The sequence below is a fragment of the Bombus huntii genome, chromosome 15 (genome assembly GCF_024542735.1).
Source record: "Bombus huntii isolate Logan2020A chromosome 15, iyBomHunt1.1, whole genome shotgun sequence".
NCBI lineage: Eukaryota > Metazoa > Arthropoda > Insecta > Hymenoptera > Apidae > Bombus > Bombus huntii.
Window position 1 is genome coordinate 5665756 of NC_066252.1, and position 26786 is coordinate 5692541.

Consider the following 26786-nt stretch of genomic DNA (forward strand, 5'->3'; position numbering starts at 1 on the left):
GATAACGCTTACGAGGAACCAGGCCGATCGCTGATCGCCAGTTTGACTTTTCAATGGGTAATTGTCCTTTCGTTGGTTGAGAGTATAGGTATCTTTTACTTTGGCCAGAATCGGAGGATTCTGAAATTTACATGTGTGTTTTTGGACGAATCCCATTCGCTTCATGTTCATTTTTGAAGCTCGATTTTAATTATCTAGGATGGTAATTTAAGCAGTCATAAGCGTCAATTCGATCTTGGAATTGCCAGTTTTCCTACTTTCTGCAGACTCTCTATTTTTTCGACGTGTCGTTTTATTTCTGTTAAAAATGAGTTGTACCGTAGACGGTATTTATATTTGCAGGGACTAAAATCGACTCAAGTTTACTCGTGCTTATTAGCTTTTTGGTCTGTGATTATACAAATTTTCAACGAACGAAAGATCCGATTCACGAGATAACCGTGTAATTTAGAAGTCACGTACCCATTTGTCCACATTTCGCGAATTGAAAACTTCTTCCTCCGCCAAGATTCGTTTATAATTTTAGATTAAATTTGCGATGAAAGTAAACAGTTGGAATGAATTACAATCTAGCTGTCCCGCGAGCCTCACAGAATTCTGTTTATGGAGGGTTAATTATGAGCATCGAGGCTAAATGGGTTAAGAAACTCGTCCCGTGAGCAAACCACTTGAAATGGCTTCGCACTTGTCACTGACCACCGTTATCTTCTCTCTTCTTAGAAGGTGTTCGTGGGGTGACAGAGATACTCAGAGGCATGACCTCTACCTGCTACCTACACCTTGGCTGCCGCGGTTCTCCACACGATTGCTTGCTCACGATTCGTTGAAGTCTCGAGCAAGCCGCTATTTATTCAATTCTCTTCGCGTATGATCAATTCTGCCATGTCCAACCGAAACACCTCTCCCAGTCGCGATTCGTTCATCGCGTGCCGTTTTCAGTTTTCACGTCTGAAACTTAACTTCTTTCTAAACTCTCTAACTTTCGCACTTTACTACTCTTGACTTAATTCTTCAATATTTGTTTATTGATCTACGCGAACCTGTGAGAACGATCCAAAGTATAGAACGTTAAATACCCGATTATTTACAAAAAAAAGAAACCCTACGAGATCACGAAGAAGAGGAAAGATACAGACCTCGATTTCCAAGAGACGAACACGAGCAATTTCGCTGACGATCACTAGTAGCTGATTTCGCAAAGAGAAACGAAGATTCGGATGAGCCAACTGTGTGTATCGTGGCAATGACGAGAATGAACTGCGCCCGGGCCGTGGTAGCAAAGAGCTTTTGTACTCTGGCAAGAGCATTGATTGAAATGCAAACCAGTTAAGGGTGCAACCTAATCTCTAACCAGAGGAAAACTGCTATACCTGCGGGACTTTCTACCGCGTTCGTAATCCGTCCCACAGGATTCGGTGTCGTTTTCCATACTAAAGAGGACAACTCCTCGCTTTAACTAGGCTCTCAGTTAACATGCTCTAGATGTATACCGCGTGTTTTTAAAGAAGAACACCGTACGTCGAATAATAGTTTGTAGCTTAAGAACAACACATTAGTGAGATCACGATCATAGTCTTAGGTGTCTATAGAGAGAATATTGATTTGGAGCAGTTGAAATAGAGAATAGTGTCGGGACACGAGTTGTCAGACTTAAACGTGGCATTATCCACCGAATGAAACGTTTGAGGTACAAGACGTATAGTTATACGTATAGTTATCTTGTCTCTAGGATAAATTACTCTTTTAACGTGAACGACTCTACAATCAGATGTCACATAGCTTTCGTAAATTCACAAAGAACTGGAACACGGTAATACATGAAATATTCCTAGCAAATCATAGTTTCACGCTTATTTAGAAATTATCGCGATAATCTCAAAACGATCTCCAAACTTGACACGCTACTATACGCAGACTTGTTTCTCCATTCTTCTCGCAAAGATGCGAAAAATTAACACAAGATGGTACAGAAATGTAAATTTTTTAAAACAGAAACTATACGTCTTCTCCTACGTTTTTCATAACATTTCTGGAAGCTAGTACGAAAGAGGAAACAAAACTCATCTTCTACTCGTCCGATAAAATTCCAGGAAGCAAACACGAGAAGGAATAAACCTTGGAAGAAATTTTACGGAATTCTGCTGAAACGAAGCCAACATTGGGACATTGGTCGAGACATTTGCACGATTCCGAAGCCGGATCGTGTTGAGCTTGGATAAAACTGGGAAAAATCGGGACAAAGTCGGCGGTAGCCGATTATAGGCCTTCTTAAAATCCATCAATAATCCAGTATCGGATGGGAAGGTCGCGGGGGCTGGAAGCCGACATTTCTCGGTCTTCCGCTGGTGGCTGGCGCGTATTAAACCAGCGGACGTTCCGGAATCCGCGTATCCGCGAGGAAAATTCAGGATATATCGGTCGAGACCTGTCAACGAACAAGTCGAGCCGGTGTGCAGACATGGTAAAACTATTGGATTATTCGAGGCGTACGAGTGGAAGAGCTGCGGTTAGCAGGCATCAGACTGAGTTTGTTGGATTCGGGATCAAAGTAATCTCGTTTGCCACCCCCCGATCAGCCTATCCCCGATGACCAGGGCTGGGCAAACCACGCCCTATCATCGCTGGATACCGTCGCCCTTTAGGTCCTTTTCGAAAACACAATTAAAATCATTTAAAAGCGATGTCTATTATCTGCAGTCCCAATTTGCGTCTAAAGTGCCAATAGACCCAATAAAATAATACGAAATAAGTCCATGAAAACGATTTTATAGGAAGCAAAACGATAATTTTCGTCGTTTTTTGGCTCCTATACGTGATAAAAAATTGGATTGTTTATTAGGGTTAAAGGAAAGGGTGGTTTTAGTCGAGAAACGTGGATTTGGACACGTACGAATCCACTTTCTTCCCTTTGGGCGAATATTTAAGTGGATATTCGCGGAATGTTGGACACCCCTGATGCCAGCTGAGGCGTATGATCTGGTTAGTTGACTCTAGGGTGGGTTTTGCCCTCGGCAGGCCACAATCCGCTCGTTTTTCGAGACCGGATTAGCCTCATAAGACGACACCGTTGCTCGAAAGATTAGATACCGAGATTACCGATGCAAACAGCATCGAATGACGGATTGAATCGGATAGCCAAGCCGATACTGATCAAATATGGCCAGGAAGACCGCTGGAAATTAGTCGAACCGCGTGGCGACCCATCATCCAACAACCGATGACGAGACCAACGTGTGTCTCCAATTTTCTCCATTTTACTGCACAAATTCTCCAAATGAATCTATCAGTAAGATATCAAAATGTACAATTTAACAGATCCAACATTCAGCTCACAGATCAGTATGATTACAAAAGGTGTAGGGCGTCATTTGCTTAGGGAGAATCGCAGTTCTTCCTGAATAAGATATTGCAGGAACTACAAACTCATTAGATATAATTTCTCCGTTCGTTTTTAGAAGAAATACTATTAGGCACGCGGGATAAGGTAGATGTATGATTTTGTAACAAATTTGTTAACAACGTTGGTAGAATTCCGAGAATACAGGCAATTCTGTCAAGGGATGTCTATTTACTTCCAGCGTTAACACGATCGTCAGACCTGTCCGATGAATCAAATCTACCATAGATTTCTATATTGTTTACAACCTAAATCTATTCAAATATCACAGATACTGTCCTCGAACATTAGAGAAATATATAAACGACAATGAAAACATTCGTATTAAAAATGGAAATAAGGAAGGCTCTCTGTGTCAAAGAAAGTTTAGAATCAACCAGGACGTGGACAGACAAATCCGTTTGAATTCCTAGGATACTCGTCTTAAATATTGAAAAACATATTAACAGATCACTAATTAGAAAAGTAAGATAGAAAAAAAAATTTCCCCTAACGAGATTCGTAGAACTCTGAGGTTCTCCATATCGAAGAACACCGACTTTCCACGACTGAGTCGTGCGGATTGTTAATAGAAAAATCATTTAAATTCGTCGTGATAATGAGAACGCCAAGATTGAAAAGGAAAATATTGAAAGAAAAGAAGATTCTTCAATCCCTTCATTCTGAGCGACGTCACTTCTTGTCAAACTCGGAAAACGACGAAGACCATCTCCTTGGCGATTGAGTCGTCCAGGTGTTGGGCAGAGGGTTCCAATGTCAAACCAGATCTCGGCTACGGGAGTTTTTCACTCGTTAATTCGAGCTGGTGACCGTTAAGCGTTTCTGGCTGGTCTTGAGGCGGCAATAAAAAGCGGGGCGACGAAGATCATCTTCATCGCTGCTCGAGTTCGTGACGTTTCAGGGCGGTGGCTTCGCGTGGTCCATTCTGTCCGAACGAGCACGCACGATGACGTGACCACGTGACCGTTAAAAACCTGACCTAACCGACATCCCTGCCGGCACGCCATTATCCGTGCGTCCATCGCTACTGAATGAGCCCCGATGTCCGGGGCATAAGCTCGCTATATCGTCGGCCCTCGTAAATCCATCCACCTAAAGGACATGCGATCCAGAGGCCCGTTGTCCTTCCTATCAACAGGCCGCGCGAGTTCCTTTCCATTCAAGGTCCTATGCTCGTACACGCGCGTCTTTGCGTGTTAACGTTCAGTGCTGACGATTGGGTTTGTTCCGTAATCGACTATGAAATTGGAGAGACATTAACTGCAAGTTAGCAATTTTTTCCCTAAAACTTGGCTTTTTCTCGGGATTGGGCGGTGTAAAGGAATTTATGAACGGACGAAATTTATGTCGGAAGGTTTCTGTTTTGTAGATAATTCCGGTAGGTAGTTTTTGCACAAAAATGATTAATTATTTCGCTTTGTTGCATTGCGTATCCTTCTTGAAGATCCTACGCCATTCCGAAACTGGACAATTCTAACACTAAAAATCGCGCCAACATCGGCCTTTTCATCGCCGATAAACACGCAAAATCTTTCAATCTAACCTCTAAAACTTTTCTAACTTTCTACAATACTTCAACCCACCTAATAGTACTTTTTTATCCAGAAAGCTCGTTATAGAACACGATAGCGTCTGAAGAACGATTCTATCTGTTCTCCTGCCAAAGAATCAAACCCTTGAAATAAAGATTTCAAATTTCACGAATTGGATCAGGGAGATCGGAGCTTCACGGACTCGGTTCGATAAAATGACAGCGACCTGGCGATTACTGGCGGCACGCAACTACCGAATGAACTAATATCCAAGTGTCGACCTAATATCGAAGCTCGGCGTAAAGGCATCGGGAAGGCACGCAACGTCTCTCTCGTCACGAGGCGCGTTGTATCCCTTTTTCTTCGGGTCCGATGGTTGCATGTACGCGTACCTTGTGCAGGACGTGCCGTGGATATCCGGTGGTTGATCGATACGTCAGGAACGCAGCGATTACTCCTCCACGGGATTACTTTACCCGTATCGTGTTGCCAATCTGTGTATACAGGGAGGCCAGGTGAAATTGCGCGAAAGTTGCCGAGTTAGACCAACGCATTTGGCCAACTTCCTTATTCGCCGATTGTTGTAGGAAGAACGACTATCGTCGCTTAACCATGCTAACTATACTTTTATTACAAAAGAATTTCGTCACCTTCATTGGTAGATCGAAGAAATATTTGTGCATCAAAAAAATGATCAATTTCCTTCTTTAAAGATTCTCTGGACTTCAACGTCGAGTCTGAAACTAAAACTGCACGATTATCGAAAACATTGTATTCTATGTTGAACATTTTCTTGTTGAAGATTTCTTCGAGCTATTAATAATATCTCCCCCTCTGACTGAGAAATATCTTCATAAACTACTTTCAAAGGCTACTTACGATAATTAGGTATATTTTCTCGCTTCCTCAACCGATAAACGCCTCATCAGACAACAACTAAATAAAATTATAACACGAAAGAACATATTCTACACACATGTTCAACCTAAAGCGGTTCGAAAGAAACACAATGTCGTGTTCATTTGGACATACGACCACAAACGACGGACTCCAGTTTCTTACGAGATCCTCGAAACAGTTATTCACCAACTATATCACAACGTCCTCAAAGACTTCTCTTTCAAAACGAAAAGATCTTCTCTAAAAGCTGCAAAGACAATGGACCGAAGAGGAGACAGATCGAGGGAGCAGATGGGTGCTACCCAGTGCGCGGGGCCACGAATCGATTTCGATCTTTCGTTCTCGATCCCATAAATATCTGGCGGAGCCAGTCAGCCGGATAATTACGTATCGAGGCGTACAGGGGGCGGAGAAACGTGGCGTTCTCTATAAGCTTCGATATTATGCCTATACGTAGTCGCGGCACGCTTGACCCTCTTGACACTCGGATGATATAATAATAATTGTTGTGCGTCCATGCCAGGCTACGAAGAGGAACAATCCGCCCCGGCATCATTGGTAGAAAGTCGCTGGCTTCGGATACACCGACCTTTCGCGGTCGTTGTGTTGCTGGGACCGGCCCAGTGCGCAGAACGGGGCTCCGTTTAATTTCCTCGCTTCGTTTCATGCTTCTTCCGAACGAGCTTTTTCGTTTGGCCGCCGTTTAATTAATATCGGAACGCTTTCACGGCCCTTGCCTGATGGCATACGATCGATCCTTTATGCTCGATATCGCGACTTCTTCCAGTAGAAAACGCGATCTTTGATCTTTCCTCTTAAGCATTTCTACGAGCTCCGTTTTCTTCATTTCTTCGTTCATGGTGCTTTGTTCGTCGTACGTGCAATTCAAAAATCGCTTCCAACGTTTCTGGATAAATCGAGGCAGGCTCGCGAAAGTATTCGAACATTCGTAGACGCTCTTTGCCAATATAAATAGCGTTGTATCGAGTCGTGTATCGTAACGAGGTACGATCGTCGTGATTACGTTGATAAAGTTTGAAACAAGTCCGAGAATATGTATAGAGATTACGGGTGACGTGTTTCCTAGAGATCACAAAAGTATTCAAACGATCAATTATCCATTACGTTAACAAACTTCATGTTGTTCTCAAAGATCCAGCTTAAAACTTGAGATTATCTGTACCGTTTCCTCGTGGTAAATACGTTCGTGAGAATAAGTCTAATTTTTTGGGTAAGTCGAATACTCGTTATGGATCTGAGTAGCAAAATGGAGAATTTTATTTGGAAGCTTCAAATAATGGGGGCGACGCAACATATGCGTCAGTAGAGCAAGAATACCGGTTCAGACCATCCGTCTCCCTACTTTCTTATCGCGTTGCAGCTTAACTTCGACGTTTCGCCCTGTAACTGTCAGATGCTCGTAACAAGATCATGAATTCTGATACTCAGTCTTTATAGCTCTTCATGGCATGAAAGAAAACGTAAGATCTCTCTTCGTCCCTTTCGACTGGCGATTGGTATAAGAGCAGTAATTTTTGACCACATCGATATTGATTTAGCAGACGTGAACATTGAGAAAAGAAAGGATTCAGCCTCCAGCTGGACACGATCTGGAGAGGTTGCACGGCTCGAAAGTTCGCCAACGTTGGCCCGATCCTCTCGCCTCCCGTTTGAAAATGAGATTTCGGTGGAGGGCAAGATAACAGACGAAACTGCATACCGAATTAGTAGGATGGAATATCTACCGAAGAGGCATTACCTATCGTCGACTGAGTACAAACAAAGAGGAGAGGCGAGCGGTGTATAGTAAAACGATCGTCGCTCGACTTGAAATACGTAGCCATTAACGGCCATAACCATTACCGATTCGACTGAATTGTGAGGTTAGTATGGGGCTAATCTGCTACGTGCTTTACTTACCTGTCAAGAAATTAGCATATTATCTGAATACCGGCTCCCTTGCCTCCGATTCCTTGGGAGCTCGAAACTGTTCCTCCTCCTTTCGCTTTCCTTCGCCTCTTTCCACTTCTCTTAGCCCGGTTAGTTCGAAGCAACGAGCATTTTTAATCGATCAGACCCGACGAAATCGCGTTTCTTCAAACTTTATATTAGCGAAACTTGAAAGAGCACAAGCGTATGAACTGACGGCATTTCTTTAATGAAATCGTTAAGAGGAATCATCTTACTAGAAATATTATCGAAGATGTATAATTAAACTCGCAATTTACGTCCGCAATCGTTATTAATTTCGTTCCAGCGCAGCCCATGTGACTCGATTATAATTATTATTTCGTTACAGAGTAGCCGAGAAAGGCGTAAATATGTCGGATACTAATTGCTAATTAATTAATGAAATGGAAAATTTTGTAAGGTTGTATTCTGACAGTTGTAAGTAATTGAAGCGACGTAACGTACGCGTCAGTGGAATAAGAACATCGGTTCAGACCGATTGCCTTCCTAATTTTCTGTCACGTTGCGGTTAGACTTTGTTTCATATTGCGATTCCAAATGTATACATAGAAACACAACGATTGTACCAAATAATGAAAACACATACATATGCCACATACATATTATGCATACACATATACATATATCACATGTTTCCATTATTTCGTCCAATCTCTGTGCATATACATATATTTACATTTTATCAGATAAATGTATTCGCTGTTACTAAAGCAATTAAAGAAAGGAAAAGTGAGAGAAGAGAAATAAGAACGATACCAAAGCAACTTAAGGAGATAACGGCGTGGCAATAGTAGATTCTTTTGTGGTCTTTAATTATAATTGTAGGTTTAGATGGCGCTAAGTTTAGACGTAAATAGGCGTGAGAGCGTGAAAGTGTGGGATGAGTAAGTGCGACTACATTCGATACGATTGAGTAAGTATACGGTATCATACGTGTAATCCAAGTCTATTTCCTGGCCGTGAGATCGAAATTAAATAAATACCTAATTATCTAAATTCACTTTGACTAAATGAGAAAAATCGCAAAGAGAAAGAGGAAAGAAGAGTTGATCAGAGCTCCAAGCTAATTGCTTCATCTACTCTTAACACTTAATAGAACGCGTGCAAGAGGTTCTATTTGCGCGCGAATAATTGATCGTGCGTGGGTCTACGATCGAAAAAAAAAAAAAAACACAGGGGGCGGACGAGGTTAGGGGTTGGGGCAGCTTCCTGTGCCGGTGTTGGCGGCACGCACGAAAATGTTTAACGCAAACGAGCATAATGGGATCTTTGGTGGAACAGAAACAGAAATAAAAATCGCGGTAGCTTCTTGGGGCATCGCGAGGCTTAATGGGGTTAACCCTGGCTAACCTACGTATAATTAAAAACAGAAAATGATCCGAGACGAATCGGGATTATTGATCCGGCGGATTTTACGTCGACGTTTAAGGGCCACGGCCAACGTCGATCTATCAATTCGTACAACGCGCGGAATTCCTCTTTTGTATCGTCATATCCCGACTTACGTACTCCTAAGTTACATCATTCTGTTCGATGAGTCGATAAGAACTGTTTCACAATTCGATCCGAACAAGGAAAATATTAGACTAAATATTCATGAAATTTTTGACTGTTGTCTAGCATTTTTCATATATAGCAGGAAAGATTTTCATTTTGTACGACCCAAACAAAAGGTGAAAAACAGCGATTTTTTGATCGAAGAAAGAATCATACATCAATAGACTGAATGTTTAAAAAGAAAGGAACGGATAAAATAATATTTAGGAATAAAGAAAAAAATAATAATTTTCGCATGATTGTCTATTGACTCTTCCAGAACTCTCAAGAAGCTCTCAAGACTCTTTCATCCATTCGCACAGAACTCTCATTCCTACATCGTCTAGATCCGCTCTTAATCACGAAGCTCGGTTTCAAGACTTCCTCTAATGGCACTGATAACGGTGACGAGCGTTAACAGAACTATGGACCGAGTTTATTGTGCCGTTTCTCTTCGAGGTGAGACAAACAAAGCGTGCGAAATCCCGAGGCAGGAACAACTCCCAGGCGGGTCTCGTTAAAAGAAAAACTGGCAATGAATTCCTCTTTATCCGGAAATCTACCAAAGAAAGAGCATGTAAAAAATTGGTGGCAGACTAGCTGCGAGAGAAGAAACGATTACGAGCGGTTCATCGTTTCCACGAATCGCCACGAGATCGCTCGAAACGAGTTCGTAACCCATCGAATCCGATCTCCAATCGGGTCGTCGACAGCGGAAAGGTAAACACGGTAAAACCTTCCGTAAGAAACGAGACTTTCTTCTGCATTGTAGTTTGCTCCATCCCGTAAAACTAACCGCTGCTTGTTTACCGATTACCTCTTACTTACGCAGTTTCGCGTAACTCCTTCTCTGACCCGGCCATTTCGCCCGGCAACTGGGACTTGGTGGCTCGGGGAACCTTCTATGAAGCTGTTAGCTCTCTGCAAACGACCGAATTACCGGTGCGAACTGAATTGTCCCGTTGGCGCCACGTTCTTGCCGGTCAATTTGCGGAATCGTGTTGATCTTGAGGTAGTTGAGTTGCGAGGTTGTTAATTTATCTATTTAGCGGTGTGTTTTGAAACGAGAGGTTCGATTTAGGTTAAAATTGTATTACAGAAATAAGAAAACGTTAACGTGACATCGATAACAAAATCATTAGCGAGGTGGTTGTGCAATGGCTTGCTTAGAATTCCACCAATATAATCATGACAGTCGTGTTTCGTCGTAACGCTAGTCAAATTTCAGAAAGTTTTAAAAAACATGCATAATATGTACAAAACAGTTGTGTAAATATCTTCATTGAGACGAGACATCATGTTATTATTACCATGTAAAGCGACTGTCAGTGCTCTTCGCTTATCTTGCAACACGTAAAAGAATGAACGAGAGGCTACATGTCAAAAAATGTCATTAGCACGTCGTTGGTTGAAGCTTCTCGCAATTTACGGTTATCCCTCGATCAGATTCGCCGACGAGGATCGGCAAATCGCGCGATGGCAACGGCAGTCAACAGGCAAACGGCACGGTACAACCGTGGGATTCGCGCTAAGGATCCTCGTTCGCTCTGCACCCTCTTGGCTGCCGTTCTCTTCAATCTTCCCTTAATAATTGTTTTTTGCTCTCGTGTTTACGAGGACCGGCCAATGATACGCATTACGCGTGGCGCTGATTGCTCGGCCCAACTTTTAGTTCCCTCTCGCCCCTAATCTTCCCCTTCATATCGTCCAACTCTCTCTTTCTCTTTCGATCCTCTCGCCTGACCAACAAGGAGCTTCAAACAAATACGCGTCCTTGATTTTCCTCAAATGGTTCCCGCGTATTTTTTTCTTCTTCCTCAATTTCAAATTGCAGCCAGGTTTCCAATCGTTATTAGGTCACGAATTTTTATGCATTTGTGGTTCTGTCGTGGAACGCAAATACTTAGACTACACATAATACGCAAAAGTATATATTGTGTCTAAAGCACTAGGTATAGGTACCTGTTGCAATGAAACAATTTTCTACGTAGATTCTCTACCTGTTGCAATAAAGCAATTCTCCATTTAAGTTTCATTTTTTTGGTCCCATTACGTATAAAAGAAAATAAGTGAATCCATACCAAGGATTCGTAAGTGACGTAAAGATTTCTATAAGGTGAGAATGAAGTCAAATTTGGATCGGAATTAAAAGAAGGAAGATTCACGATATAACCAATAGTGTTTATTAATCGATCGAATATAAGCACGAGAGAGAAAACAATCGTGAGAATAACGTTGAGAACCGGCCATTCCAAGATACTGATAATATTCTAAGAAATGTTAAAAATCGAAGACTGAGGAATAAAAGTAGTTCTTGCTACTTGGCGTATCGATTGAGGTAACTTTCCTATTCGATAGGAATCTCTACGGAAATAGAATTAAAAATCTAGAACCTTCAGTTAAAAGAAATGAACCCCCTTCTCCACTCGTTATCGTAGCTTTTTGTATTTTCATTGTTCCTTGTTTGCTATGTAATAACAACGTAGGCAACTATAGAGCTCGCAAGCATTAGGCTCGTTAGAAGCCAACAGAGCAAAATCTGTACGGGTCTTACGTGTAATCGACGGAAAGAAAAAGAACTGGCGCCAATTGGAATAGGATAGAAGGGGGCGCCCGTAAACATGGAAAAAGACGCGGGGCATGGCTGCATATTTATAAAATGCAAATTCTAATTGCGGTAACAGCGACGCGAAATTAATGATTGCATTTAAAACGCTTTATCAGCGGCTGGCACATTTTAACTCACGTAATAAGCAGCCCGTGCTCCATCGCGTGTGTAACAGTGTTCGGTCGGATGAAAAGCGCGGTCGCATAAATTTTTATTAAAAAAAGAACCGACTCTCTCCATTAACCCTATCGAACCTCGAAACCGTTTCATTTTGTTACACGAAGAAATCCGAGAAAGTTAATATCAATATTGAGGCTACATGAAAATTTAGAAAACCTAATTCAAGCGAAACTGCTTCGTTTTCTCGTATAAAGAAGCTCGTGAAAACAAATACTAATATCAAATCAATATGAAAAATGGAAAGGTTTAAAAGCCGAATCTAATCTGTATTACTCATTCTGTTACACGAAGGAATTCAAGGGAACGAATACTGTTATTAGACCAGTATAACAATTTCAAGTCACCTAGGACAAATCTGTTCCGAGAAAATGTATTGGAAAATACTGATTTTTGTACATAATTTAACAATGAGCTTCATCAAATCTAGAAATATTTTATAAAAATTGACACCGACATGCGAAGATACCTAATATTAAACCTACATGAAGAAAACATCTATAAAATACCTGCTCGGCTAGACGTATTCTCACTTAAATTATTAAGAAGATATATTACAAAGATGACTAGAATGGATAAAACACGATGTTATCGTATGGATAAAGGCAACTGTCGCTAGAAATACACAGCACGATGATAAATTGAGAACTAGTTTTAGAAAGAATTAACAGTGACGGATAATTCCACCTTTGAATCGGTATATGTGTACTTCAAAGTGGATAGCGTTTATTAGTTTGCAAAACGATATTTTATAGAACAGGCCGGACATTTCGCAAGTTTTAGTGGACAGATGACGCGGAACGGAGGCACCGTCAAAAGCAAAGCTAACAGCCGAGCGAACATATGGCGTGGCTAGCGTGATCTTTCGGAAAAAATGAACAAGTTTTCGTGCCGTCGACCCACCGAACACCGCTGTTTCTCCGCCTATTGGGCGGTACTTGCGTTTTCGCAAACGCGTTTGCACAAGTCTGCAAACAATCGGTCGTGTTTGCCGTTGCACGTTCGCCCCTACGCTCTATGCTAGTCTATACAACCCTGAGAAACTTTTGTCAACTAACTTTTCCTGGAGAGGATGATCCTCGAACAATTCGATCCTCGAAAAATTATCGAACAATTCTGAATTACAACTTCTCGAATCGACAAAAAACGACCGAATTTCCGAAAGCAACCCAGGAAATATTTCGTAGTAAACTGATACCCTGGAGCATAACGAAGATTATAAAAAAAAGAAAACGTAACATATTTCTGCGGCTTATTTTATTTTAACGTCGTTTTATAAATAGGAAAAAATATTTGAGTATGAAATAGTTAAAGATGGAAGGAACCTGATTGTTGGGACTATTCCCTTAAATTATATAATAATATCAAATAAAAGAATAATTGAAGTTTCATTATTGCAACAGTTCCTTCGATTGGCAAAAATTTCAAGAAACTTGATCAAAGCAACCGTACATACATCGATCTGATATCTATTTGTTAATATATTATTTTCATGAGAAACTCATCGCTTTATTATATAATGACATCTCTGAATCCTCGAAAATGTTGTCATAAACGAAGTTCTACTGTAAACGAAAAAAAAAAGAAAAAAATACTGGAGGATAACTCGGAAGAGAGGAACGAAAATATCGTTTACTATTAATCTGCCAATTTATTTCGCCGAAACATTTTAACGCGAAACTGGAAACACGCAGGTGCCTCGTTACTTCCCGTTTCCCCACGATGCAACCTAATTACTCTGAGGACCCCTTCGTTAAACAGTGATAAACATCTCGACGATTAATAAGGAGTACTGTTTTCTTGATGCCAGTTGCCGATCCCCGGTGCAGCGACGAATTCGCCGATTCCGTCCGAAAACGACAAAAATGTGGTAAAAGGTGCGATATAAAATAAAACGAAAGAGACAAGAACCTGGCTTGGCCAGTGGCCTCGAGTTAATTGCAATCCTCGTCCCTCGTAAATTAGTTTTCCATTCGTTACTCTGGCGTGTTTTGGTATGTCCGAAAACGTGTTCGTTAAGAATTAATATTGTAATTTTTTGAGACAGTTAATGGAATCTGAAGACAACGTAATGTAGCATTTATATACTTAATGATTAAGTTGTAATGTTATAATAATAATACCTTAAATGATTGGAATTTTGAAATTCCTAGAACAAGTAGCTCGCTGTTTCTGGCAATTATATAGTTAAATCGCGGATTTTTACGTCTTTATGGGAAATTTGAACGAGCAAAACTGCGCACAATGTATACAATAAAATATGCAATAAAATATGCAAATTTCGATTTAAATTCCATTTCCTTTAGTCACATCCATGAGTCCTCGATCTAATTATAACAATACCAGACGTAAAACGCATTTCGAGATATCGTTTAACAAACTTGCTTGTACAGCGTACGCACTAGTGTTTGCGTATTCATCATTTGCATTCAAAGAAGTACAGTTGACCTTCTTGAGAAACAAACTCCCTTCTCCGCTTCTCTATCGTGCATCTTCTTTACCTCGGTTCTTTTAAGCTCGTTAAATTGCATGAGTTCTTAAGATCTGAAGATTTGTCCAAAGTATTCCTATGTATAGAAAAAAAGAGCGATTAGAAGAGCTCAACGTTTTCTTCGGGGAGAAAAGACTGTTTCCAGAGTCGGAAAAGGACACGTGTGGCGCAGAGTCCAGTCCTCCGGCCATGAGACGACATGTAATTTACGACATGACCCTTGACGAGTGATTTGCAGACGTCTCGTAACGAGACCCATGAATGACTCTGACTCTACCCTAATCGCATTCTGCAGTTTGCCTTCCTCCGGCCACGTCTTCTTTTCATGCGGCCTCTCGTGAGAAAAACTTGCACGTTTCTGTTTACTTTTACAATGCTTCCAGCAGTGTATACGTTTCCTCGCGAATTCATCGGTAAAAGAAAAAGAATAAGAAGAGAAGACGCGTGAACATTCCTCGTTTTCCAAGTGAAATTTAAACAAAAACGTCCATTCAAGCTACTTAGGTCGTGTAAACTTTGAAATCTCTAAATTATTTGTTTCCACATAGGCATACATGTTATCAATAATATCGTTGATAATATGTCGACTAAACGAATTATTTGCTTCTAAGTAACGCATTTATGGTCGATTATGGATATCTCGATTTTTGCGAAAATAGAAGAAGAAAAAAAAAACAAATCTTTTCTAAGCAAAATTAAAACAGAAAAGTTTCATTTGAAGGTAAAGTTCTGTATACGTTGAACTTTCTAAATTATATAGTTGTTTGTAGGTATAGACTCTTGGTAACTGGTAAGGTATTAGTGGTTGGTTATCGATACTTTAGCAATATGTGTGTTTAGTGAAGAGATAGTGCGTAACGAATCGACTAAATGCTACGAGGGCACGTCCACTTAAGAATGAATCTCGTCTTTCCTTTTCAACAGACTTTTATTCGGTCGAAAGAAATAAGAGAGACAAATCTATATCAATGCTTTGATAGAAATGGCTCACGAAAATTTGTATCATTTGCACGTCATGTATTAAAATAATAGATTATACTTCTTCCACGATCGTAACATATCGTATTAATCTTAAAAACATAATTTTTAGTTGTTGAATGAAAAACATTATATCAATATGTTCTATATTAAAATAGAAAAAAAATAAAGTACGATTTTCATTGAATTTCTCCTTTTCTGGAATACTGGAGTACCATGCTACCACAAGTCCTCGGTAGTATAGTGGTCAGTATCCCCGCCTGTCACGCGGGAGACCGGGGTTCGATTCCCCGCCGGGGAGAAATGTTTTTTTCCATCCATAAAATTATATTTTTAGCTATTTACGTATACTGACGCAAAAATGAAGTATTTACAAAAACTATCGAGTGATTCTGTTCATGATAAACCGCGCGTCTTACCAAAGAATATGTCAGACCGAAGTATCCTATATCATATGTATGTACAGAGGCATAGAATAACAGGCAGAGGACAAAGGAGTTTGGCCACATTGATCTGGCAACGAGGCTCTTGGATTTTCATAACAAGGTCATTCTTTCTCGTGACGACGAATAGAAATGAGAGAATACCAGATTATCAGAATATCTTGGCCTCGTATGCAATGCTATAGCGAAATCGAAGTGTAATAGAATATTGTACAAGATCATTGAACTTTTGTAAATTGCTTACAACTGCATCGATGAACGATCGTTGCAACTTCAATTAAAAAAGACTAAACGACACCGACGACGACTAGAAATACTATAATAACATGTAGTAAAGTGAGTAATTCAGCGAATAAGAGAAACTACTCATCAATGAAGATTCTTATCAACCGATCATAAATCACAGTGTTGCCTAATTCCAAAGCTCCGATTCTAAACAGCAAAGCAGCCCAACAATCGAATAAGATTTCCATTTAGCCTCGCTATTCCTTTCACATGAATGAATTTCAGCAAACAAAAATCCAATTAATCACCGCGATTAATTCCTAACGCAACTCATTTCACGGTTGAAAATCGTGCTGGAAACCAGCGAACTATAAAAAGCGAAGCAATCGAATCAGTGTGTTCGCGTCATCGAGCATCGTGATACGGTACCATCGTTCTCGAGGGCCGCGTGTTTCGCTAATTACCCAAACAATCAGCGAAATTCCGATGCGGCGCTAATAGTCGCAAGACAAATCGGCAAGCGTCACGAAACGATTCCTCACGATTGTCCAGTGCTCTCCTTCTCTCCCTTTTGTGTGTGCTACGTCACGAAAAATCGCGGTCTCGTTTGATGGCAAAACGGCCAAAAAATCCTCTCACGTGCCGTTAATGGCGGCCTGGATGAGAAAAACGAAGCGAATTTTCCACGGAAGCGGGCGAATTTTGGTGGCAAAAACGGGCGGCGCGTGCTAACGCGACCGGAAATAAATTCGCCGCCAAGTTCATTTCCATATCTTCGTGGAATAAATATTTCTGTTTAGCTAGAATCGTTGGAGAGAAAAACCGGGCGAGTTTTACGGTCGTCAGAAAATTATGAAAATTTTTGCCGCTGCTCTATGACGAATTCCTTGCAATTATCGGATCGAGCGTGTTTTGCGTGTTGCTTAAAAATGAATAGATACGATTAAAGACACAAGTACTCGGTAGTATATACGTAAACAAGAAGAGAATTCTTTCGGTAGAAATAAAAAGGGAAATATTTCCAATATTAAAAATATTCAAACGTAAGTCAACGAAATCTGGTTTTATGTTTTCTCAGTCTTTTTCGTTATTCGATAATACAGAAACTGTTGCTCTTTTTGTTTCTACAACAGGCCAACTGTACGAATGCTTTTGTGTCTCCCTGTATAATAATAATAGTTAAATGGTAACACAGCGAAATTATATGAAGATATGTATTAAAAATGATCTTTCAATATGATTCTTTAAATTCGCTGATGTCAAATATCACGCGGGTACTCGCAATGTTTTTAAAGAAAAACGACAAAATCAAAATGCGTGTCGTGTTAGTAGATTAATCTCGCTGACTGTCAAGGAAAAGCGCGATACTATGGCAACTCGTTCTCCTTGTTGAACGGGTTTGTGCAAATTCTACGATTATCTCTATCTTAATTTGATATTTCAATTCCGCTGGGATTTATCTCCATCTGGTGAAATATAATGTCGTTATCTTTCGGGATAAATATTTATATATTTCTCGAACGCGGCGTATGTAAATCATCGAATTCGAATAGAGAGATTGAACGTTATCGACAGAGAGAAAAACTTAATGTATAAATCAACCGTGTACTCGCGCAGTATATTGAAACATGTAAATATTAACACTAACGTGACAGTTGTAAAATAACTAAATAAGCTTACCCGACTTACGGACAAGAATTCTATGCGAGGAAATTTCTGAACACTGACCTGCAACAAAAAATCCGACATTTACATAACGGAACTGAATTATAAATTTTTTTTTTTCTTTTTAATATTATCTACATTTAATTAAAAGGTAACACTTCTGTATTCACAAATGAATCTTTAACATGATTCTTTAGTTTCTTAATAATGAAATATGCTGAATTGAAATATATTGCACAACTAAATACAGTATACGCGAATGAATATAATTAAACTTTTCCTGTTCACAACTCAGATTCGTCCACCGCTATACGTTCTATCTCCTCGTCGTTAGGGTAATATGTTAAAACAAGGCACCTTCGGTTCATCAAAAGCTAACGGAGATAAGTTAGAGCCGCGGAAAAATTCCACGATAAAAATTATCTAACATAAAAGGTAGCAACATCATACATAAAAATACTAATCTCGTCCGCCGCTATATATGTGCTATCTTCTCGTTATTAAGATGATTCGTTAAAACAAGCACTCCCGGTCGATCGAAAGGTAACAGAGATAAATTACAGGCACAAAGAGAAAAAGTTATCACGATGTCACAATCTGTGTACTCTCGCATCTCGTTCGATATGTATAATACCAATTCCGTGAAAATTCGACGCCTCTGCGTGTGTGCACGCGCGTTCCTCGGCCGCGGCCTCTAAGAAAAGGCATGTGGCAGGTGGCCGCACGATAGTTTGCATATTCATCGGTTTCTCGCTTATCGGTCCCATATTATCACGGCGTGCTTAATTGACTTCAGATTCCCTCATTAGCGCTAATGGGTTAATTCCAAAACTGTTCCACCGTAAGGCGCCAACAAACCGCGGACAAGAGCGCGCTCGCGCCCGCGTCCACAAAATGCAACGTGAGAATCGTTTTTGCCAGATCGGCTCACGGCTCTCTGCCCGATAAGTTCAAGGAAATTAAATTCGATTATTAAGAGTTATATTGCGACAGATAGTAAAAAGACTCGAGTACATTTTTATTCACATTCGAGGAACTTTTTAGCCCACCTTTCATTTGTATCTTCTCGTTGGACTTTTTCATTAAGAAATTGGCGCAATTTTTATTCCGCTTTCAGGAATATTTTTTCAGCTTCTATTTTCTTCTTCTTGGATCTCTTGGTAGAAAAATTTGCATATTATTTCTTTGAATATTTATATTATACGTTTGGTTAAACTTGTTCGTCGAAAGATTTACGTAATTAACGTTATTTCGTTTAAGCGCGATATTTCACGGCTGACTTTTATTTTTGTTCTTTTTTTTTTTGTTTTTTTTTTCTTCCAAACGGAGAGGTATATGACGAGGTGCGTTTAATAAGAAAGCAAGAGTAAAGAAATCGCGGGGGTGGACATAAGTAATCTTAACGCAATTTTTCAAAACCGAATCAGCCGCGAGGAAGACGAATAAAAGGAACGATGCAACAAACAATGGTAACGGTTCGCATGTTTCGTGACAATGTGTCATAAGAGGACTGCAAACATACGTAAGCACGTATAGCAGCTCTCAGTGATACAACGACATGTAATAATTGTGTATAATATAAAGAGCACAGAATCGTGTAACAACGTGCGCAATGCAGCATATCGATTTAATGAAAAGCACCGTCGTATCGAACGCATAAAGCATAAGTGTCGTTGCACCAAACGTCCGACCACATTCCAGCAGAATTTATTGCAAAAATAACATTTAACCAACGATCTTAATCTTTTACAGCCAACTTAATTACGTGTAATCAACCTACTCTTTATTCTCTAAAAACATTTGCAATTTCGTTTCCATTCTGTATTAAATTTAATCGAGTGCCAACGATAAATAACATTTGTTATTTGCATTTAATGCCATTTGAGATACACGTTTTTAAAGCCCGGAAACATTCTTTCGTTCGAATTTTCCATTTCGCCTCTATTCTCTGTCAATTTGATCAAATACGACAAAAGACTTCTTTACGCAATTTTATTTAAAAATACACGTTTGATGCAATCGAAAGAATATTTTCATACAAGTAATCGGACAATTTAGTGACTTCCAAAGTTCCACGAAATCACGGTTTATCAGACACAGAAAAGTTTGTCCAGAAAACATGGAAGAGAAAATATGTCGTGAGGAAACACAGTGATCAATTCTTTACACTTTGCTGACTATAGACACCTTTCGGTGCATGTCGTGTCTATTTTCCACCGACAAGCTGCTGCAATAACAATAATCGATAGCGAACTGACGCTGAACAATCACGTCGCGATACAACTGCAATTCCCTCTTGAACTGCAGTAGGGGGAGATACGAAAGGCTGGAAAGTTTGCGACTATATCGCGATTAGAGCACACCAGTGACAGACTTTCGCCGTCCCACGCGTCTCTGGACTTCGTAATCGAGGATGTAATTTAAACTACTTACGTCCAGACTGGACAATTTGTCGGTAAGTCGGACATTCTCTGACCACTCGTTGGAAAATCATCGGGCATTTAATAGAATCACTGTCCTTTCCCCATCTTAGACATGACTAGTCTTCAATTTTTATTGTCCAAGAAGAAGATCAACGTAACATTTAAGAAACTCTTGTCCTTTACAGAATTTTCTGCAAACATTTCTCAACGATCTTCCGAGTTTCGTTTATCCATTGCCGTATCTCTTTGTTTATAAAGTTTTCATAAAGATCCAATAAGAGCGACAGTATATAGGAATAGCTTCGATCAACGTGTCTAAATTGACAAAGCTAGTAAACTCGTTAAAATATAATTATCGAAAGAAAGAAAATTCACAGGATACTACAAAATAGAGCTAGCGTAAAGGAATCGAGGCAAAAATGGAACATCGCAAAGTACAATATCAATGTTGCTGACATCGAATGCGAATCGTCCAACAAATTTCCAGCGTTTACTAACCAGAAACAAGGTAATAACGAAAAGTAAAAGGGAAGGGATTAAGCGTTAGGAGAATGAGAGGGAGAAGCTTAGAAGAGAAGGGAACGATAGAAAGGAGAGAAAAGGCCAACTGTAACTTAACTCGACGCCCCGATATCCGATCCTCCCTATAAAAATGCACACGCCACTCACGTCTATGTAAACAAACGGACATCGAATGGTCGAGTGACTCTCTTTTTCCGGTTAGCTACACCTATTAGCTGGTATGTAGATCGTATAGCAGTCATTGCAGTTCCTGCAACAGGCCAGCCCAGGTAAAGGTACTCCTCCGATTCGCGAAACGCGACTCTTTCTCGCGCTGGAACTCGAGTCGTTCGGTGAACCTAAACTGGAGTTCTCTTCTACCAAAGCCCGTTGCATTTTATGTTACACCTGCTACGCGTTTTATCCGGCCATCCTCGCCGCTTGCTTTTTAATAGCTATCCATTTGCTTCGGTTTGCTCTTCAATGGCAGATACTACATGTCCGAACGATGACGTCGTTATCTGAGATATTTGACGAAGATAGCGGGGTTCGCTGGTGGATGTACTTAAGCTTTTATCGAGGAACAGATAATTGGAAATTGATCGTTATATTAAATGAAGTTTTACAACAGGATGGGGGAAGATGACCGGAGGAAATTGATTAAGATTTGTCTTATGAAAAATCGAACACGATCGTGTCTAGTGGACTGTGTGCAGGCATTAAAATCTCCAACGAGAAGCAGCGCGCTCGAATCTACGAATAAACAGAAGTTAAACCGATCAACTCCGTTTCTTTTATTAATTCCATAATTCGGATACGAAATTAGTAGATTGTAGATATATATGCAAATTAATATTTTGGGGATAGAATTAGGTAGATAGAAGCTAGATAGAAAATTATTTTACTTACTAAATACTACTACAGAGAAATACTATATTTTGGGAAATGTGTATATTTTTGCCTATTATGTGTGCACTGTACACTACCAACCAAAAAATTTAGGATCAATTCTTCGATGATAAGTAATTTATTCATTTGCTAATGCGGATGTTATGGCATTACGATTAAATTAAAGATTTCTCGAGAATCGTAGAAGCAACGTAGGAAAGTAGATGGAAAGCATAGAGATTCGAGCGAAAAGAAAAAAAACTGACGGAAAAATCTCTAAAATGGCGACACCGGATCGGTCGCGTAACTGTTGCGTACACCGCTGCGCGACTATCATGTTGCAACCGCGTCTACCGATTATTCTTAAAAGCGACCGATTTTTCAAGCGATCGACTACCAGATGACAAAAACAATTGGAACAAAAGGCGAACGGAAGAAAATACGTACGAATTTTCCTTGTCCATTCACGCCTATTTCTTTTTCGCTTTTCTTCTTATCATTTGGAGCGGCGTTTCTCCGTAAAGTACAGTTATTTAAAATCTCATAGACATATCACCTATCTGCGAGAAACATATAATCGTGAAACTACCAAAAAAATTAACAAAAATGAACATGTTACGTTCTTCTCCTGTGCTTGTCATATTGAAAAACATGTCCGTACAAATAGTATCTTATACAAGTTACTGTACAAGTTTATTCTGTACAAATCTGAAGGTTAAATTTTAAGCTGTCGAATCTTAGCTAATTCCATTTAATTCATCTACGTACAAAAATTACGATCGATACCGATAACGCTGTCGCTGATAAATTTCACAGCGTCGCATTGAACAATTGCGCAAAGACACGGGTTTGGAAGCCGAGGCCTCAGCACACGCGAAATAAATCGATTTGTTAATCGTTCGCGAGTTGCTGTGTGCGTAATGCCAGCGAATTAATTACGCTGACAACATTGATCGCGCGACCGGCCCGCGCGTGGGTGTTGCCTCGTTCAGAAACGCATTCGTCAGCCCGGGCAGCCCGGCTGATAAATTGATTTCATTCTCTCTGCGAATCGATGTCGATCTTAATACCCTTCCACGAAAGTCCATCGAACTGACAAAGGAACCTGCTTATTCACACACATAAACAGATACGTATTTTCCATTCCATCTCAAGCAACTGTAATAAATACGGCAGTCAACAGATCTGCAAAATAATATATGCTGATCCTTATTGGACAATTGAGAAAATATGTCTTTGTTCTTAAGTACATATTAAGACAATTGGTAATGTCATAAAATATACGATAATTGATGCAGATTATTCGAGAAGCGATTGGTCAGGAAGAATATTTGTAAGAATTTTTAGTAGGAAAAGAAATTTGTAAAATTTCTTTCAAAGTGTTAGAGAGAATAACAGGTAATTTTATATATTAGACATTTTACTTTAATATACTAATAATTTCTTCGTGATTTCATAATTTCATCTCATTTCCCATGAACATACTACCACCAACAAACAGAGGTACAACAATTTCTACAATCAAGCAATCATCGCATCAATCGGTTTCCTTTGATCGATTATAACATCTTCGTACGTATTGTAATTACGTTGTTCATGCATCGATTATATACCAATAACTCGTGTAGCGTAATCAATTATTACTTTCGTTTGATCCGGCACGTTAATTTACTCGCATTACCCTGCGTTATTTACCCATGCTATTCAATTTATTCTCATTACCGTTATTTTGTTAAGTATCGATCAGGGATCCACGGATCCTGTTCGTATCGCGTCGCGATCGCGTACGTGAGCCCGGGAGCGCGTTTTTTCTTCCGTCTGTAATTTTATTAAATAAATCAAGTCGCTGGGTGACGGCGGCGGCTGCCGGAAACGAGCTCGCTCTTGTCCCACCTGCCAGCCGACAGCGCGCCTGAAATTATGCTAATTAATACGGATCGACCGGCAAAAACGCGGCACCTCGCCCTCGAAAATTTATACGAACGTTACGGCACATAATATTGTCCCGCGAGGCCGCTCCGTACGATTACACGATATCGAAAACATCAAGTGGGCGTTTACACTGTTAGAAGAATTCCGAAATTACGGGCGCAGCGGGCGCGCGGCGCGTTTTTCAAGCCGCGAACGATGCTTCTACGGCACGCGAGAGAAAACGATATGACGATCACGTACTTGATCTTTTGTAGGGACAGCAAGTCTGTTTACGTGAATTTGTCGACGATCTTGTCGCATAAACTGCGTTTACATTAAGTAATTTTTGCTTCATCGACTGACAATCGGTCGACCCACTTCAGCGATTTAAGTTGAAGTTTTTAAACAGAGGTTGTCCACGCGTTTATCTTTGGTCAAATGACACGGACATTCTCCGACGATTAAGCTAACCTGATTGCAAAAACGTCTAAATTAACATATTCAAATCTGATTACTCAAAACACACATGTACCGTATAAAAATTTGGAATTTAGTATGGTCGTTTTAAATAACGTACCAAGTGTGTGTATATATGAATTATTCGAATTAAATCGACTCGATTGGTTGACCAAAAATTGTTCAACCTACTTAAACACGATTATACTACTCGCACACAGCCACTGCAGTGCACATAAAACTTTACTCAAGGACCTTTCCCTTGCCACTGCTCATTCTTTTCCCTTTTACCTTGCAGCCAATCCGTTTCTTTCTCTTCTCAGTATCCTCGGAGCCTCCTTAAAAATTCTGTCAGTGAATCGTTCTGAGATTCTCAGAGGATGCAATTCCTGTGCAAATCTCGAATCTCTCCCACGAAGCCTCGGCTGACCGATCGGCCGACATTCAATTCCGCAGGCTCGCGACACACCTACGGTAATATCGTAATAATCGGTATCGCGGCTCGAAACGGTTAAAATAAACGCCGCTAACACGCCGATCTGGCCCCGGTCGAACACACCATAAGAGAAAATCACTCCGAGTTCTTCACCTGTTAGGTACTTGCTACCGATTTCGCGCTACGTGCACGGCTCCGCTGGCTAGCATCTTGATACCCCGACGTTGTGATCGCGAGCGTGTTATTACCCCGCCTAGTGGCTAGCTCCGAAGATTACACGTCTACAAAGTCGGCGCTGGGGCTACGGGCCGATCTCTCTTCGCCCTCCCCCTCCAGCTCTGCCTTCGAATTTGTAACAGCGATATGCACCGCAGAAATTTACATATCACCAGGAGACAAGTCTGCGCGGGAGAGAAGACTTCATTTTTACCCTTGATCACCGGCTTTTCGAACGTGGAACGCACGTTTCGCCCATCTCCGGATACACATTTGGACCTAAGGGTCTCCGGTGTGTCCGACCAACAAATTGGCGTATCGGATAAAAGCTGGCCATCAAACCGATGATGCAGACTGCGGCTAATGTTACTTTTGATGTTGTTGCGGGCTATCGATGGCTGAATATCGATGGTATACGCGTAGGCTTTTCGTGGATATTTTCAAACAATCGTCGGATATCGAAAACGATCGAAATGGCAGTTTTGTAATCGTTTTTGTCCACTCGCAACTTTTCAAAAGTACCAGTCTACCTTTTATTCGATACCATAATAACACAGTTCCCACGTTTTCTCTGAGATCATCTTTAAAATATACGAATTACCACTTTTTCAAAAACCTTGTCAATTTGATTGCCTTGACAAAAACGCACGGAGGTTGTTATTTCGCCTGTTCGACAGACTGTCACAATTTTCTTATGAAAATAACCGAACCAGGCGCCATTAGCCGCTACAACTTGTTGTTTCGCCTATAATACGTATCGGAAACAGCTCGTTTCGCAGATCCTTGTTTTTGCAACTGTAACGAACTAATAGGGGGAAACGAGTTCGATTGTTATTCGGTGTTTATTACGCTGCCGTAATTACAAAACCGCAACACGGGCCGGCATTCAAGTACGTGTAAATCGGCCTTTAAGCAGGCAACACCAGAGTGGCGGCGGCGGCCTATCGGTACCATTAGCATAGAAATGATACGTTGATCGACGCGTTCATATTTATTCGAAATTCCGACCGCGACAGAATATTGGTATTTACCGCGAATTCGGCCCCGCTGAACCGGCAATTTCACGCCAATCTGTAGCGCGTCGCCTTTTCATTAATTAATTCCTACCGTGCACGAGGATTCCATCTTCCCTACGGCGACCGAATGTTTATCGTAAAACGCTTTAATACACTGTCATCTCGATCTTAACATTTAATTCCTCGACGATCGGTACCAACTAACTACGTCACGCGATCCTTCTGACAAGACGATCGTATTTTTTCGTACGAATCGCCAGCTCGTTGCCCGATGCTGTCTCTTTAAAAAGTCACGTTACGCCGTAATTGGTAATTTCCATGGATTTTTTATGCGCAACTTAGTAGGTCCTTCGAGTTCTTTCAATTAACGAGCAAACTTACAATCGTATAAAAATATCCCGACAAAGGTAACACGGAATCTTCGTGATCGAAAATAACAAAAAAAGAAGAAAATAGTTTTAACTGTTTAAATATGACTGTCGTTAATAGAATAGGAAACGAACATTTCGTGGAACATGGGCGATGTTAATACTGGAAAGTTTCAGACAAAGAATCGCTTATTAATCGCTTTATTTGGAAATGATATAGACTCGAGAAATGAGAAAAATCTCGACTCTTTTATGACCGAGCTTTCCAACGTAGCAAAATAAATAAAACATTATCTTGTATCGTCTGTTCTATGATTACTTTACTATACCCGCCTATAATTATTGATTTGCGATTTTTTCTGTAGCTTTTTACAAAGTAAAATACGAAAGTCCGTAGAAACTGAAAATTAGACTCGCTTCTTCACGTGCGTTGTACCGATAATGATATTGTATTTAATTTAGTAATTTCATTACACGTTCCGAGAGAATGATTTGCAAAAATGTAGTCGTAAATTGCAGGCTTTGCGTAAATTTCTTTCAAAGGAAGAAGAGAGTATCTAACGATACGTAAGGCGTGCATCGATAGAAAAATAGAGAATAGCAGTTTTGTGGTAGAAAACTTGAAACGTTGCTGGAGTTCGCAATTTC

At 40.3% G+C, this 26786-nt stretch overlaps 1 protein-coding gene and 1 non-coding gene across 2 annotated transcripts in view; one reads left to right on the forward strand and one right to left on the reverse strand.

Moving 5' to 3' along the window:
- LOC126873923 (aryl hydrocarbon receptor protein 1) overlaps positions 1–26786 on the reverse strand; it is a 160041-nt gene that overhangs the window by 117318 nt on the left and 15937 nt on the right. The gene's annotated exons all lie outside the window — the stretch shown is intronic.
- Positions 15820–15891, forward strand: Trnad-guc (transfer RNA aspartic acid (anticodon GUC)). The gene has a single exon. It is a non-coding gene; the product is annotated as a tRNA-Asp (tRNA).